This window comes from Phalacrocorax carbo, chromosome 1 (assembly GCF_963921805.1).
Source record: "Phalacrocorax carbo chromosome 1, bPhaCar2.1, whole genome shotgun sequence".
Classification (NCBI taxonomy): domain Eukaryota; kingdom Metazoa; phylum Chordata; class Aves; order Suliformes; family Phalacrocoracidae; genus Phalacrocorax; species Phalacrocorax carbo.
In genome coordinates this window covers 42,466,492-42,477,904 of record NC_087513.1, presented here as the reverse complement: position 1 = coordinate 42,477,904, position 11,413 = coordinate 42,466,492, and the positions used below count along the sequence as shown (strand labels likewise).

Here is an 11,413-nt window from a genome sequence, read left to right as displayed (position 1 = left end):
CTGTGAGCACGGCAGGGGATGCAAGAGTGGCTCCACCAGCAAAGCAGGTCTCGTTGCTTCTCTGCTGGTGGTGACTGACACTTCCTCCTTTTTAAAATAACCGGCAGCATGAAGTCTCAGCATTTCACACATCTGAAGGCCAAATCGTTTCCTCTGAAAGCAATCCGCAGCCACCTCCGATCACCGCAGAAAGACAAAGGTTGTCTTAATAATGTAATGTCCTGTGCTGGATGTTTTAGGGCTGATGGCTGCGTTGCGATTAGCAAAGAGGCACCCCAAATCGCAACGGCAACTGTCACATATGTGGGAAGGGACTGCTCATCCTCAGGGATTTAGAGCTCTGTGGCACAGTATTAACAAATATAATCCCTCCATTCAGTTTAGGACTTTAAGACTCTCTCATATATCTTCAGTATCCTCAGAACAGCTAACTGATTCACAGGAAAAGCTTGAATGTAAAACACATGCTTCAGCAGAGTTTTAAATCCTTACAGTCAACATTTGGTTGGAGACACTTCTTTTTAATTCCCTCAGGAGCTTATTGATACTGTTGTTCAACTGCACAGTAACTCATGGAGGTTTTGCTTCCTTTGTGCCTACCACAAGGCAGCGGGCTTATCTTACTGAACCGATCAGCAATAATTGAGGAAGGGATATAAGATAATTTTGAAGTTGCACAATTCTGTACCAGGTTGGACCGTGCCTGGTTTCTTAAACAATGCTCCAGTTTTCTGCTGGGTGCCCGCAAGTCAGTAGCATGAAGTGGCTATACTTCAAAAATCCTTCCACATTTTCATATATCCCCCTTGTCATAGCAATTTGGCATGCTGCTTTTTTTTTTTTTTTACATGGCTTGATAATGGATCCTCTGATTTGGATACAAGTGTTCAAGACTTTTTACTTTAAATATGTTAATAGCATTAAGGACACATGTATGTATAGCCATGGTCAGCACTGGCTCATCTTTTCTGTAGGAGCACTCTTTGTATCAACTATCTTGTGTGTAAGCCAACAAATTTTTTCAGCTTTCCTTTTCAGCTTGTCTTCTTTCTTTGCTTGAAATCTCTTGTCAGAAATCTCTTTGGAGAAGGCAGGGTGAAACACTCCACCTGTCTTTAAAACTGCACAGCTCTTGGGGGAGGGTAGTCCTACTCCTGAGTGTGAATTAAGCCAGTTTGAGCATTTTGTGTTGGCTGTGGGGGGAGGCAGGAGTTGGGGAGGTGTGTGCAGGGTGGAAGCCCTATTTGCAAAGGGGTTTGAGCCTTCAAATCTGGCTTTGTTTTAAGTGTGAAGAGCAGGATCCTGCTCCCAGAATTTGGGTGCCATTTTCTGTACCGTGCATTTGCCCCATGAAATGGCTGTTTCGCTTGCAGTCCCCACTGTCTGCCTCCCAACACATTGTCAGAAAAAAGCATACAGATAAGTGCTCAAACATTTCCTGAGCTCGTAACCTTGCATCCTAAGGGACATTAATCTGATCCAGTTGAAAGCTTGAGTACCAAGTGTCAATGTGTCTTTTATATACATACTGTATGCAATTTTGAATGCTTCTTTACTGCACTGAATAAAACACTTAAAGCGTTCCCCTCTCTCCAACTGCCTGGCAGCAGGGGCATTTTTGTATAATATTATGTATCGTGTCTAAATATAATAACATTCTACATTATATATAGACTCTGTATATATGTGTATACTGTATACATACAGCATATATTTTTAAATTATTAGTAGCTGTTTCCAGCTTTTGGGGGATGAGAGGAGCTCTCATCAGTGATGAGGCTTGTTTGGCTGAAGCAATAGTTTTAAACTTGTGGTCTGTGGGTAATTGAAGGCTCTTCAACACGGGACTACAAGAAAAAACAAAAGCCAGTAGGCCAAAAAATCTCTACCCAGGGCTCTGCACACCATGGCTTGGAAATATCTTACAGGACTGAAAGCTGCAAGAACTTGAAACACATTAGTCTGTGGCCTTGTTTATGTTGCTTTGTTAGTGTCCCCAGACTATTCAATGAAGTGGCATAATGACAATTGGTATGCATATATTTGAAAAGAAGATGCTTCCCAATTATCCCTCTTCTACTAAGCCTTGTCCCAGGGTTCTCCTTCCTTTATGTATAGTCTGCCTGACCAATTTCACCCATCCACTTCTATAGAAGCTATTTAGGTTTCCTGTAAGAGAAAAATAAAGACTCGGCTCCTAAGCTGAAGTTGCGCCAAGTCTAATCTCCAGCCAGCAAATGTTTTCTTCTTCTTTTAATTTGATTTATTTTTTATCCCAGCCCAGTATATTGTTTCATTGCATGGAGAAAATGTTAGCACAGTGGGTTGGTAGAACACCTGTTGCGTAAATCTTAGTGATTTTTATAATGTGAACTCCTGCTGGCAGAGACAGCTGTGTCTCACATTTAAACACAGAGTATAGGATATCCGTGGAGGAAGGAGAGAGAAAAAAAGGCTTAGCATAAGAAAACAATACATCAGTGGCCAGAATCTGTTGTCAAGATTTATAAGCTAAACAAGTTACAGTTGAAGTGGATATTAAAAGAAAACCATTCTGTTCCTAGAAGACAAAGTGTGTTTTCTTATAGGGATTCCCAGAGGACTTTGCATTTCAGACAACGGACAGAGTAGACAGCTGGTCCACATAAAAATGTACGTGCTAATTAACCTATCCCTCACATTACACCCGGAGAATGTTTAACAAACAGGGATGTTGCTGAGGAATACTGGCAAAACTTGGGGGGGCTTTCTTGCACAGCACCAAATTCTCCTAACTTGCTATCAAAGGTCCTCAGTCTCGTTGGTTCAGCAAGATCCTTGGCACAAGGAAGGAAACTAGGACTGTTGCTTTCATCCGCAGAATTTTGCAAAACTTGGGGTGGTTTTTTTTGCCATTGCAATCCACCCTCTTCCTCCTTCTCTCCATCACAAATGCCAGTGCCCGGTGGCAGGAGCAAAGCCACCAAGACAGATGTCTGCTGGTCCTCCAGACAGCCCTGTTCTGCATGAGTTATCCCGCTGATGAGGGTTCTCGTGGTGGCAAGGCCTCATTCCCAGCAATAGTGGCTTGGGGATGCTGGTGTTGGGCATGTGTTGGTCCACTCTGGTAGAAGTGGGACGTAAAGGCTTTCTTCGCTCACATGTTGGTTTGTGCCTTGCAAGGCTGTGGGGCTGCCATCTCGCCTGGACTCTGGATAGGAGGTAGGGACAAGACTGCTCAGCCCTGCTGTGAAGCAGACATTTTTGGCACGTCTACAGCACTGTGGTGTGAACCCCATGGGGCACCTAAAACTGAGGAACGAAATTTAAGTTGAAAGAGTTAACCCAGCACAGTGGGATGGTGTCAGAGACAAATATGTTATAGTGAAAACCAACTCTCTGAGCTCGTAGTGGAATCTTTGTTGACGCACAAAGGGGAATTGGGCCTTCAGGGAACAGCCTTACAAGCAAATTAGAATAACACTGTAGGAAGGGCGATGTATGAGAGAGGTCAACGTTTGCAACCAAATCAGGGTGGACATTTTCTTCAGTGTTTGATTATTTATGCTATTACTTAGATCATGTCAAGTTTACTCAAACATAGTCATATAGTGTTCTCCAAAAGCTTATCCCAAATATTTTAATTCACTTATTTCTCTCATCCGCTTCCCTTTCCTCTTACATTACAGATGTCAGTTCAACAAATAAAGTATGTGGGCAGAACAATGAAACTATTCTCTTGTAAAAAAGAAGAGATTATTTCATTCTCCTGCTATTAACTTTAAAAGAAAAGGCCTTTTGTACCTTTTATACAAGCGTGTGCAATGATATGATTGTGTACCTCATTGCTTTAACTTCAGAGGAAATGATTCATGAAGGAGAATATCTGGTTGGAAAGGCTGTTGGTCTACCCTCAAATTCCTTTTACCTAGGAATTTCTTTCAAGTAAGAAAAAGTAACTCCTGAGCATAATGTGACACAGGTAACCTGGACTGAGCTGCTTCCCTCCCCCCTTGCTCCACTGCAAAATCCCGTCTAGGCTGGGAAGAGGTCTGAGGAGTTCTCCCTCTATATAGATACATAATCTGATTATCCTTATTTTCCACGTTACTTTTTTTATTATGAGGGTAGGGTAATGAGGGGGAAATGGGAGAAGAAAAGGCTAGGACTGGATGAAGAAAAAATGTGGGTTTTTTTGGGAAAAAATTATATGATTTTGAGGTTTTGCCTATCTAGAGAAATGAATGAGAAAAGAAATAACTTTTTTGATGTCAACTATTATTTTTCTGTGACAAAAGCATTTCTGTTGCTACTGTAAGCATTGACTATAAGAACATGAATACCATGGCACTGAAAACATGGGTCATCTTTCTAATCAGAAGATTCCATGATTTTTCTCATGCCTTGAATTATTTTCTTTCCACTTATGGCATGGGATGTGGGCTGCTATGAGTATTTCAGCATCACTCTGCCTTCCGTGAAGATGCATTTCACAGGAGGCCAGCTGGGTTTAGTGCCAGACTTTTTATGCAGCTTATCAGGACAAGGGCAACAAAAATCCTGTTGGATATGGCTTTCACCCTTCCACTTGTGCATTCCTTCTCCATATACCTCTTGTCTCTGAATTACTATGCAGCAATTCATACCATGTGCTTGGCCAGCCTGGCAACATGGAAGAGTTGACATGTTTCCAGAGTAAGTGAATTTTAATTTAGCACAGAAATGACCTGGATCCAGTGCTAGTGACAGCAATAGCTGTGCTGTCAGGATACAGCCTTGTGGAGGTGGGGACACAGGTCTGGTGCCAGGGAGGCAATGAAGTGCCACTATGGCCCCATGGCTGGGCTGGCGGCACCCGGAAAGATGCTTGCACCCTGAAGCCCTCTTGCCCAGGGCATGCCATTCAGGGAGAGCTCTGAAAACAAGACAAACAATTTGTTTTCTTCTTGAGGGGACAAATTTAGGTTTACATATGCTAACGGTGGCCGCTCGGTGTAATAGGGCGGGCACAGTGGTGTTGGCTGGCATTTGGACCCTGCTAACGGCTGTGCAGCTCCTGGGCATGAATCACACATCACATTGATAAGGATGGACATTACTCATCAGAATACCATGGACTCGGGAAAAGTGTCGCAGTCTATTTTGAAAACGTTATCTCACGCTCATTTCCTTGTACATCATGCATTAGTCTCAACAATAACCCACTAAAATAGTACGCTGTTTCTAGGAAAGATCGTCTGTTACTTGCTGTCTTTCAGCCAGGTTTTACTTGTACATGGCCACCCATAAGTGGCCATAAAATTGGGATTGAATGAAGCCTGTCAGTAGCCAGCCTCTGAACACAGAGCTGCTCACCTGCCTCTGCTGGCAAGAGCGTAGTCGGCCCTGCTGACACGCCTGTGTGCTCCCTCCTGCGCTGAGCTTTCACAGGGGTTTAACATTTCTGCCTACGTTTTATTCAGAAGATGACCTAACTCGCCACCGTTCATTTCTTCTCTTATTTCAGATCTTGGTGCCATTCAGGTCACAACCAGTATTCATATTAATACAGTACTTGGGTTTTAATTAAAAACTGGTCTGTGTGACTGATTGTAGCTTTGCAAATAATATCATGAGTGAGGGGAAGGAACAGAACCTACTTTATTTGAGACCAGATTTTTACATCCTTCTGGTGAACAATAATGAAGTCTTTGAACAGTCCTTTTACTTTCATTTTATTTGTTTCAGTGGATCTACTTCCAGGACAAGACTCAGTGCAGCATAATCTGGGCCTTCATGATTTAATATCTTTTGCTGACAATGAAACTTTACTGCTCTGGCCTGACAAGTATTTTGAATATTTCATAGCTTGTCTCTGGCCTGATCTCTGTATCTTCCCTTAAAATGTGTCTGGAGTTTGGCTGCTGGATGACAAAGCTGGATCTATAATTTTTTAAGCTTTCTCCTGAGTTCTTGAAGTGGTCACTGATTATGTATGATGCATCTTCCAGAAACAACCAGTTTTCTGCCATTTTAGACCAGTATTTAAGCATATAACTACATCTGCATTGCAGTCTGATGACCTGTTAGTGTTCTGCTTAGAGTTATGACCATATCTGAAATTATTCTGGCCTTTTGCATTCAGGAAAACACTATCAACACACTAAACATCTCTAACCATTGGGAAATACTGTATGGGTTCTGTTGTGTTGAGTAATTGTGAGCTTCATTTAAAAGTGAATCTGGTATGCCCAAGTCTTGGCATGGTCTGTGAGAGACCACTTCATGTTCACTCCTCCTCTGCGTGTGTGTGCAGCCCACGGTGAGTGGGAAGGGGACTCCTGCCTGAGCACCACCCCAAAGGCCAGTGACTGTGCTTTCTGCACAGACGGAGTGGGGTGGCAGCACTTCCAAACGCCCTGACTTTTAGTTTCAGTTTTTTGATTATTGTGCCTATACTTACCTGCACACACATGTACGTGAGTTTCTGAGCCACTTGCTCACTCAAATAACACTGTAAGTTTTAAGACAGCTGGAAGAATAAAGTGCTAAAAGAAAGGTGGAAGAAAGAAGCCCATCTATATTATGCAGTCAAGCTACAAAGACTTGAGGCATATCAGTGTTTTGTAATATCAGCTACTTTTATATATTTAGTGCCTCACCATTTTTATGTTCATCCATTTATACATTTAAACTTGCCTTGCTTCCAAAGTTGATTGATGCAACCCCATAATCAAGGGAGAAAAGCCTACAGCCATCAGGGAATACCTGTAGAGAAAACTCAGGTACCTTATAGCAGAGGTGCAGATGTGTCCCCTCCTGTCCCATGTCTCCTACGTGTCTTTGTGATGGCACCGTGTGACAAAACCTTTCCTGAGAGGCTCCAGTGTGTGCAATGGTACAGGGGAGTTACAAGTGCCTGAGATCAGACTGCCAAAGAGGCAAAAACAGAGGCACACCTGAGTGGGCTGGTAGGATGTGGACAAGACAAACAGCAGATACACTGAAGGAAGAATATGAATACAAGGAGTTGGATCGGAAGACACACTGAGCTTAGGCCCCCGCATACAAACACAGACATATACAGGGGTCTACTAATACTTACATGAACATACTCTGCTGGAAGCTTAACCCATATTTTAGCTCACACCTTATGAAGAAGAATTTCCTCAGGTTTTCAAAGTCAAATTCTTTGAGAATGATAGAAAATGCTGAAGTCTTGCAATAAAATGCAAAAGTTGTTGGCCAAGCCGCACAGGAAATGTAATCTTATATTAGCACCTGAAACAGCTGAAAAGCTGTAGTCTTAAGAGCTGACCTCAAAAATTATGTGCGGATGTTTGAAGACAAGTGCCAATTCAGTCCTTGCAAGAAGAGAGTTTGCAGGAGAAACTCTTGGCTGTACTCCAGACTGCTCTGTCTGTTTGGGAACCTGACTCATCTGCTGTCCTTAAGTAAAAGTAAATTCCCCCCTCCCTTGCTTCCTTATAGGAAAGGGACAAAGCCAAGGAACAGCCCATTGGAAGTCCTGGCTAAGAGGGGGGCCTTCTGTTTCTATTAATTTTTGGAAATACTGTGAATTCAGGTTGAAATATAATCAATTAAATCAATGGTATTTATATTTACTCTTCAGATTTCATTTTCAGTCTTTTCTTTGAACTTTCTTCCCTATTAATTTCCATGGTGGGGTGGAGGTGGGAGTTATCTGCATTAAAAAGTTGAAGGAAATATTTTTTACCCATGTTTATAAACACTAACTTTGCTGTTTTAAATACACTTCACCTTAAACAATGCCAATCTGACCATATTTTTCTGAGGCAGAGGGGTCAGCCTGTCAAGACTGGATTTGGTTCCAAATAGGCATATGAAGGAAACTTGTTCTTTTGCTTTTCCCAGCTGAAGAGAATTGGTAATTTTTAGTGTTCCTTGACATCTTGTCACCCCGCTTCTTTTCTTCTCCTGCTTTGGTTTCACATTCATGCACATAGCAGAAGCACTCAGCAGGCTGCAGAGTATTCAGTAAACATGGGCGGACTTAATGCTTTCTTAGCCCAAAGAGACATATTCACCCTTGACTGAATCCCATTAGCTTAATGTGTTATGCGCATTAACTTTTGCTATGCTGTCCTGGGTACTTGACACAGACCACGACACCAGATCTTTTTTCCAGAGCTGTAAATGCAAATCGGTGTTCCTGGTGGCCATGTTCCAGTGATATTCATACAGACGGACACTACAGTCTGATTTGTATATCTGCTATTGTAAGCCTTTAAATTTTCCAACACAGTAGCTTACAGGGCCTGAAAAGGAGGTTTACTGGCAATTTAAGAAAACAAGAAAAATTTAGAATAAGCTTATGAAGGAATTAATGTAGTTATTTTTATTGTGTAAGGCAATATATTTGTATAGCTTGTCTATGTATTTTTCTCCTGTTGCATGCAATACAAAAGCTATGTACTAATTACATTTGTTATGATTTGGCAGCAGCCATTTTGATCCTTACAGGAAGGTGACATCTAACTGTGAGCTCACAGCCTGCTTTTGCTTATAGGTAGAAAGCAGTATTTCAGAATTTTTACCAGTGTTAACACTAAGTCAGGCTTATTTGAAAGATCCTAGAGGTCTTTTCCAGCCTTAATGGTTCTATGATTCTATGAATTGAGAAAACATGCCATCACTTGGTTTTGGTGACAGGGCAAAGCCGAGGTGCAAAGCAGCGGCTGCCATGTGCTCTCAGTGGAAATCCAGCCTTGTTTCTCTGTCCCTTTCCTGAATCTGGGAGCCCTTCCCTGCTGTGCTCCAATGCCAGTGACCACTGCCATTTCTTTCCTCTCTAGCCACTCTCTTCCGCTGGATTCTCCTATCCCTGCCACTCCTCTCTTTTTTCAAAGTAAAATAATATTTTTCAAAAATTTTAAGCTGACAGCATTGCTGGAGGTAATTACCAAGCAGGTGTTTAATCAAGGAAGAGAAAGAACAGTAAGATGCAGTGGATGAAAGCTGGAGGTAGATCCATTAAGAGCAAAAATATGGCACACTTTTAACTTTCACAGCCCAGGGGCAGAAGCCAGGCATGGGGGAGCAGGGCACCCTAGGGTGCTGCAGTGTGCTCTGCCCATAGGTCCTGGCTGGTGGCCCTGAGGCACGTGCTGTGCCCAGGGGTGTGCTGCTGAGGGACTTAGGTCAGCAGGGACCACAGGAGCTCCCTCTGCACTACCACCTGCCTTCACGTTGATACTATATGTATTGCTGGTCAACTCCCAGACTGGTCAGCTGATGAGCTACCCATGTAAAGCTGGTGTGTTCACTGCTCTGTATTGAGGACCAGCTGTGAGTTGCTGAGCGCTGTCCTGATTCTGCAGCAGGAACGTGCAGGATTTCCCAGGTTTTGGCACTTTCCTCTGTGGAAGCGGTAGAGCCTGCGGTGGAATGCTCACATTCCCAAAAACCGTGCTTTTGTGCTAGGTGCCAGGAGGCTCAGGACTTCAGCTCTGTGCAGGGAATTATTCCCAAAAGCACAGCACAGATTGCAAACCCTACCGTAAATTCCTCAGAATTAAAAAAAAAAAGTTCTTAATCTGGGGCTTGGTACTGTCATTTTCCATCTCAGCTCAAAAGTAATTTTTATGGGGAAATGTTGGATTCAAATCCTCTTTATTTTTTACTAAATAAGCAATATCAAAGAAGAGAAAGCATGTAGCAGATTGCACAAGCAGGCTGTGTAGCAGACAAATACGCTTGTACGACAATGCTGTATCTCTCTCTCACACACACACACACTCAGCAGCAGAGTCATTCCTAACCTATTACAGAATGTGTTTGTATGTCGGCTCTTGTATTTTTAGCATTTATGTTTGCGATACTGATTTTATGTCCTGCTGTGCAGAGGAGACATTATAAAAGCAGCAGCAGCCTTTTGGGAGTGCAGAAGTATTTCCCTGTCTTCCTTCTCATATGATACTCTGTTTTGAAAATAACAACAAACAGATATTTCATACCTCTCAAACCTACTGTTTAGGTTTTACTGCAAATAGGTAACTTACAGGGAACAAAGATAGGACTCTATATACTCCTCCAGACTGCAATTATTTCTTTATAATTAAAAAATCACTCCCTTGCTGCTTCTCTCCTTCAGGATAATTATTTAATGTAAATGAGTCCTTCTTGCACAGACACTGCCTCTCTTTCTCAGGCTTTTCATCTTTGCCAGGGCTGATTAAAAAGCCTGTCTATGACTGAGAGCTCGGTTCATGTTTGGGAATAAAACTGAAATCTAATGTTGCAATTGGAGCGGCATAAAGGGCTTCTTTGTGCTCCTCCGCACATGTCTGAATGCTGAAACCTGGCTGCCCTGAAGGCTCACCCCCTCGTGGGTCAGGAGGCCAGGATGTGCCCCTCTCCTGCGGGGGACATGCTGCCACTGCCGGGCACAAGCTCTACCCTGCAGCACCCAGAGGAAAACCTGGTCCAGCCTGGAGCATCTGACTGGGTTGGCCCACATCTCTCTTATCTGGTTTTCCCACTTGAACAACAAGCTGGAGGAGCTGTTACCTGCTTAATTGTAAGGTTTGGTCTGGTTGTTTTCCTTGTCTTGATAGCAGATTGATGTTACAGGGGAAACCAGAAGTCTGCCCTCAGGCAGCATTAGGTAGACACAACTTACACTTTAAGGACTTTTAAAACACAGACAGTGTAGCGGTGGTGGTTAAACAGCAGAGCATTCCCACAGCCTCACATGTGTTGGATAACAGCAGGTACAAGCATAGCTTCACCAAACCCATCCATAACCTCTCACCATGTTCCCTCCTGTGTGTTACCCACCTCCTGCAGCGCCTCTGGGTTGCCTCTCTTGTAGGCAAGGAGCTTCCTGATTCCTACCCTCCTTCCATGGGTCCATTAAGCTTCCTGCAGATTGTACCAGTGATGCTAGGAGCTTGTGAAAGCTGGTTCTCTGGCCTGCCTCCATCTCTGTTTTGAACCTTTCCATGTGGGACTCAGATCCCCATGACCACAGGCGAGGAAGAGAAGTACGGGTCAGTGAAGGAATGAGGATTCCTCTGAGCCAAGATTTGGAGACTAACCCTCTATGCCACTTCAAGAAGCTTCATGTACTTCAAGAAGCTCATCACAGGGTAGCCAGATGCCGAATGAGTGTATCAGTAAAGAGCTTTGTCCTGCTCTCATGAGGAGAAAGTTCTGGCGATGCTAGTAGGAGAAGACTGGACCTTAATGATCTTGTGAGACCCAGAGTGACGAAACGCAGAGGCAGAGAGAGGTAAAGGGACTTTGCCCTCAACACAACTGGAGTCAAGCCTAGGTTCATATTTTGGGATGTTTTGTTTAAAGCATGATTGTAGTGTTAATAGGTAACTCGTCTCATTCACCCTGACATCCTCATCACGTACCAAGTTTCCTGTGGACACTGTGAATGGTTGTCTGTATAGGCATATGTAAT

At 43.2% G+C, this 11,413-nt stretch overlaps 1 long non-coding RNA gene across 1 annotated transcript; it reads right to left on the bottom strand.

Moving 5' to 3' along the window:
- Window positions 1–2,490: 2,490 nt before the first annotated feature.
- LOC135314331 (uncharacterized) lies at window positions 2,491–11,056 on the bottom strand. The gene is made up of 2 exons (XR_010373839.1): window positions 10,780–11,056; window positions 2,491–3,291 (listed from the first exon to the last, which is right to left on the bottom strand). It is a non-coding gene; the product is annotated as an uncharacterized LOC135314331 (long non-coding RNA).
- Window positions 11,057–11,413: the final 357 nt, after the last annotated feature.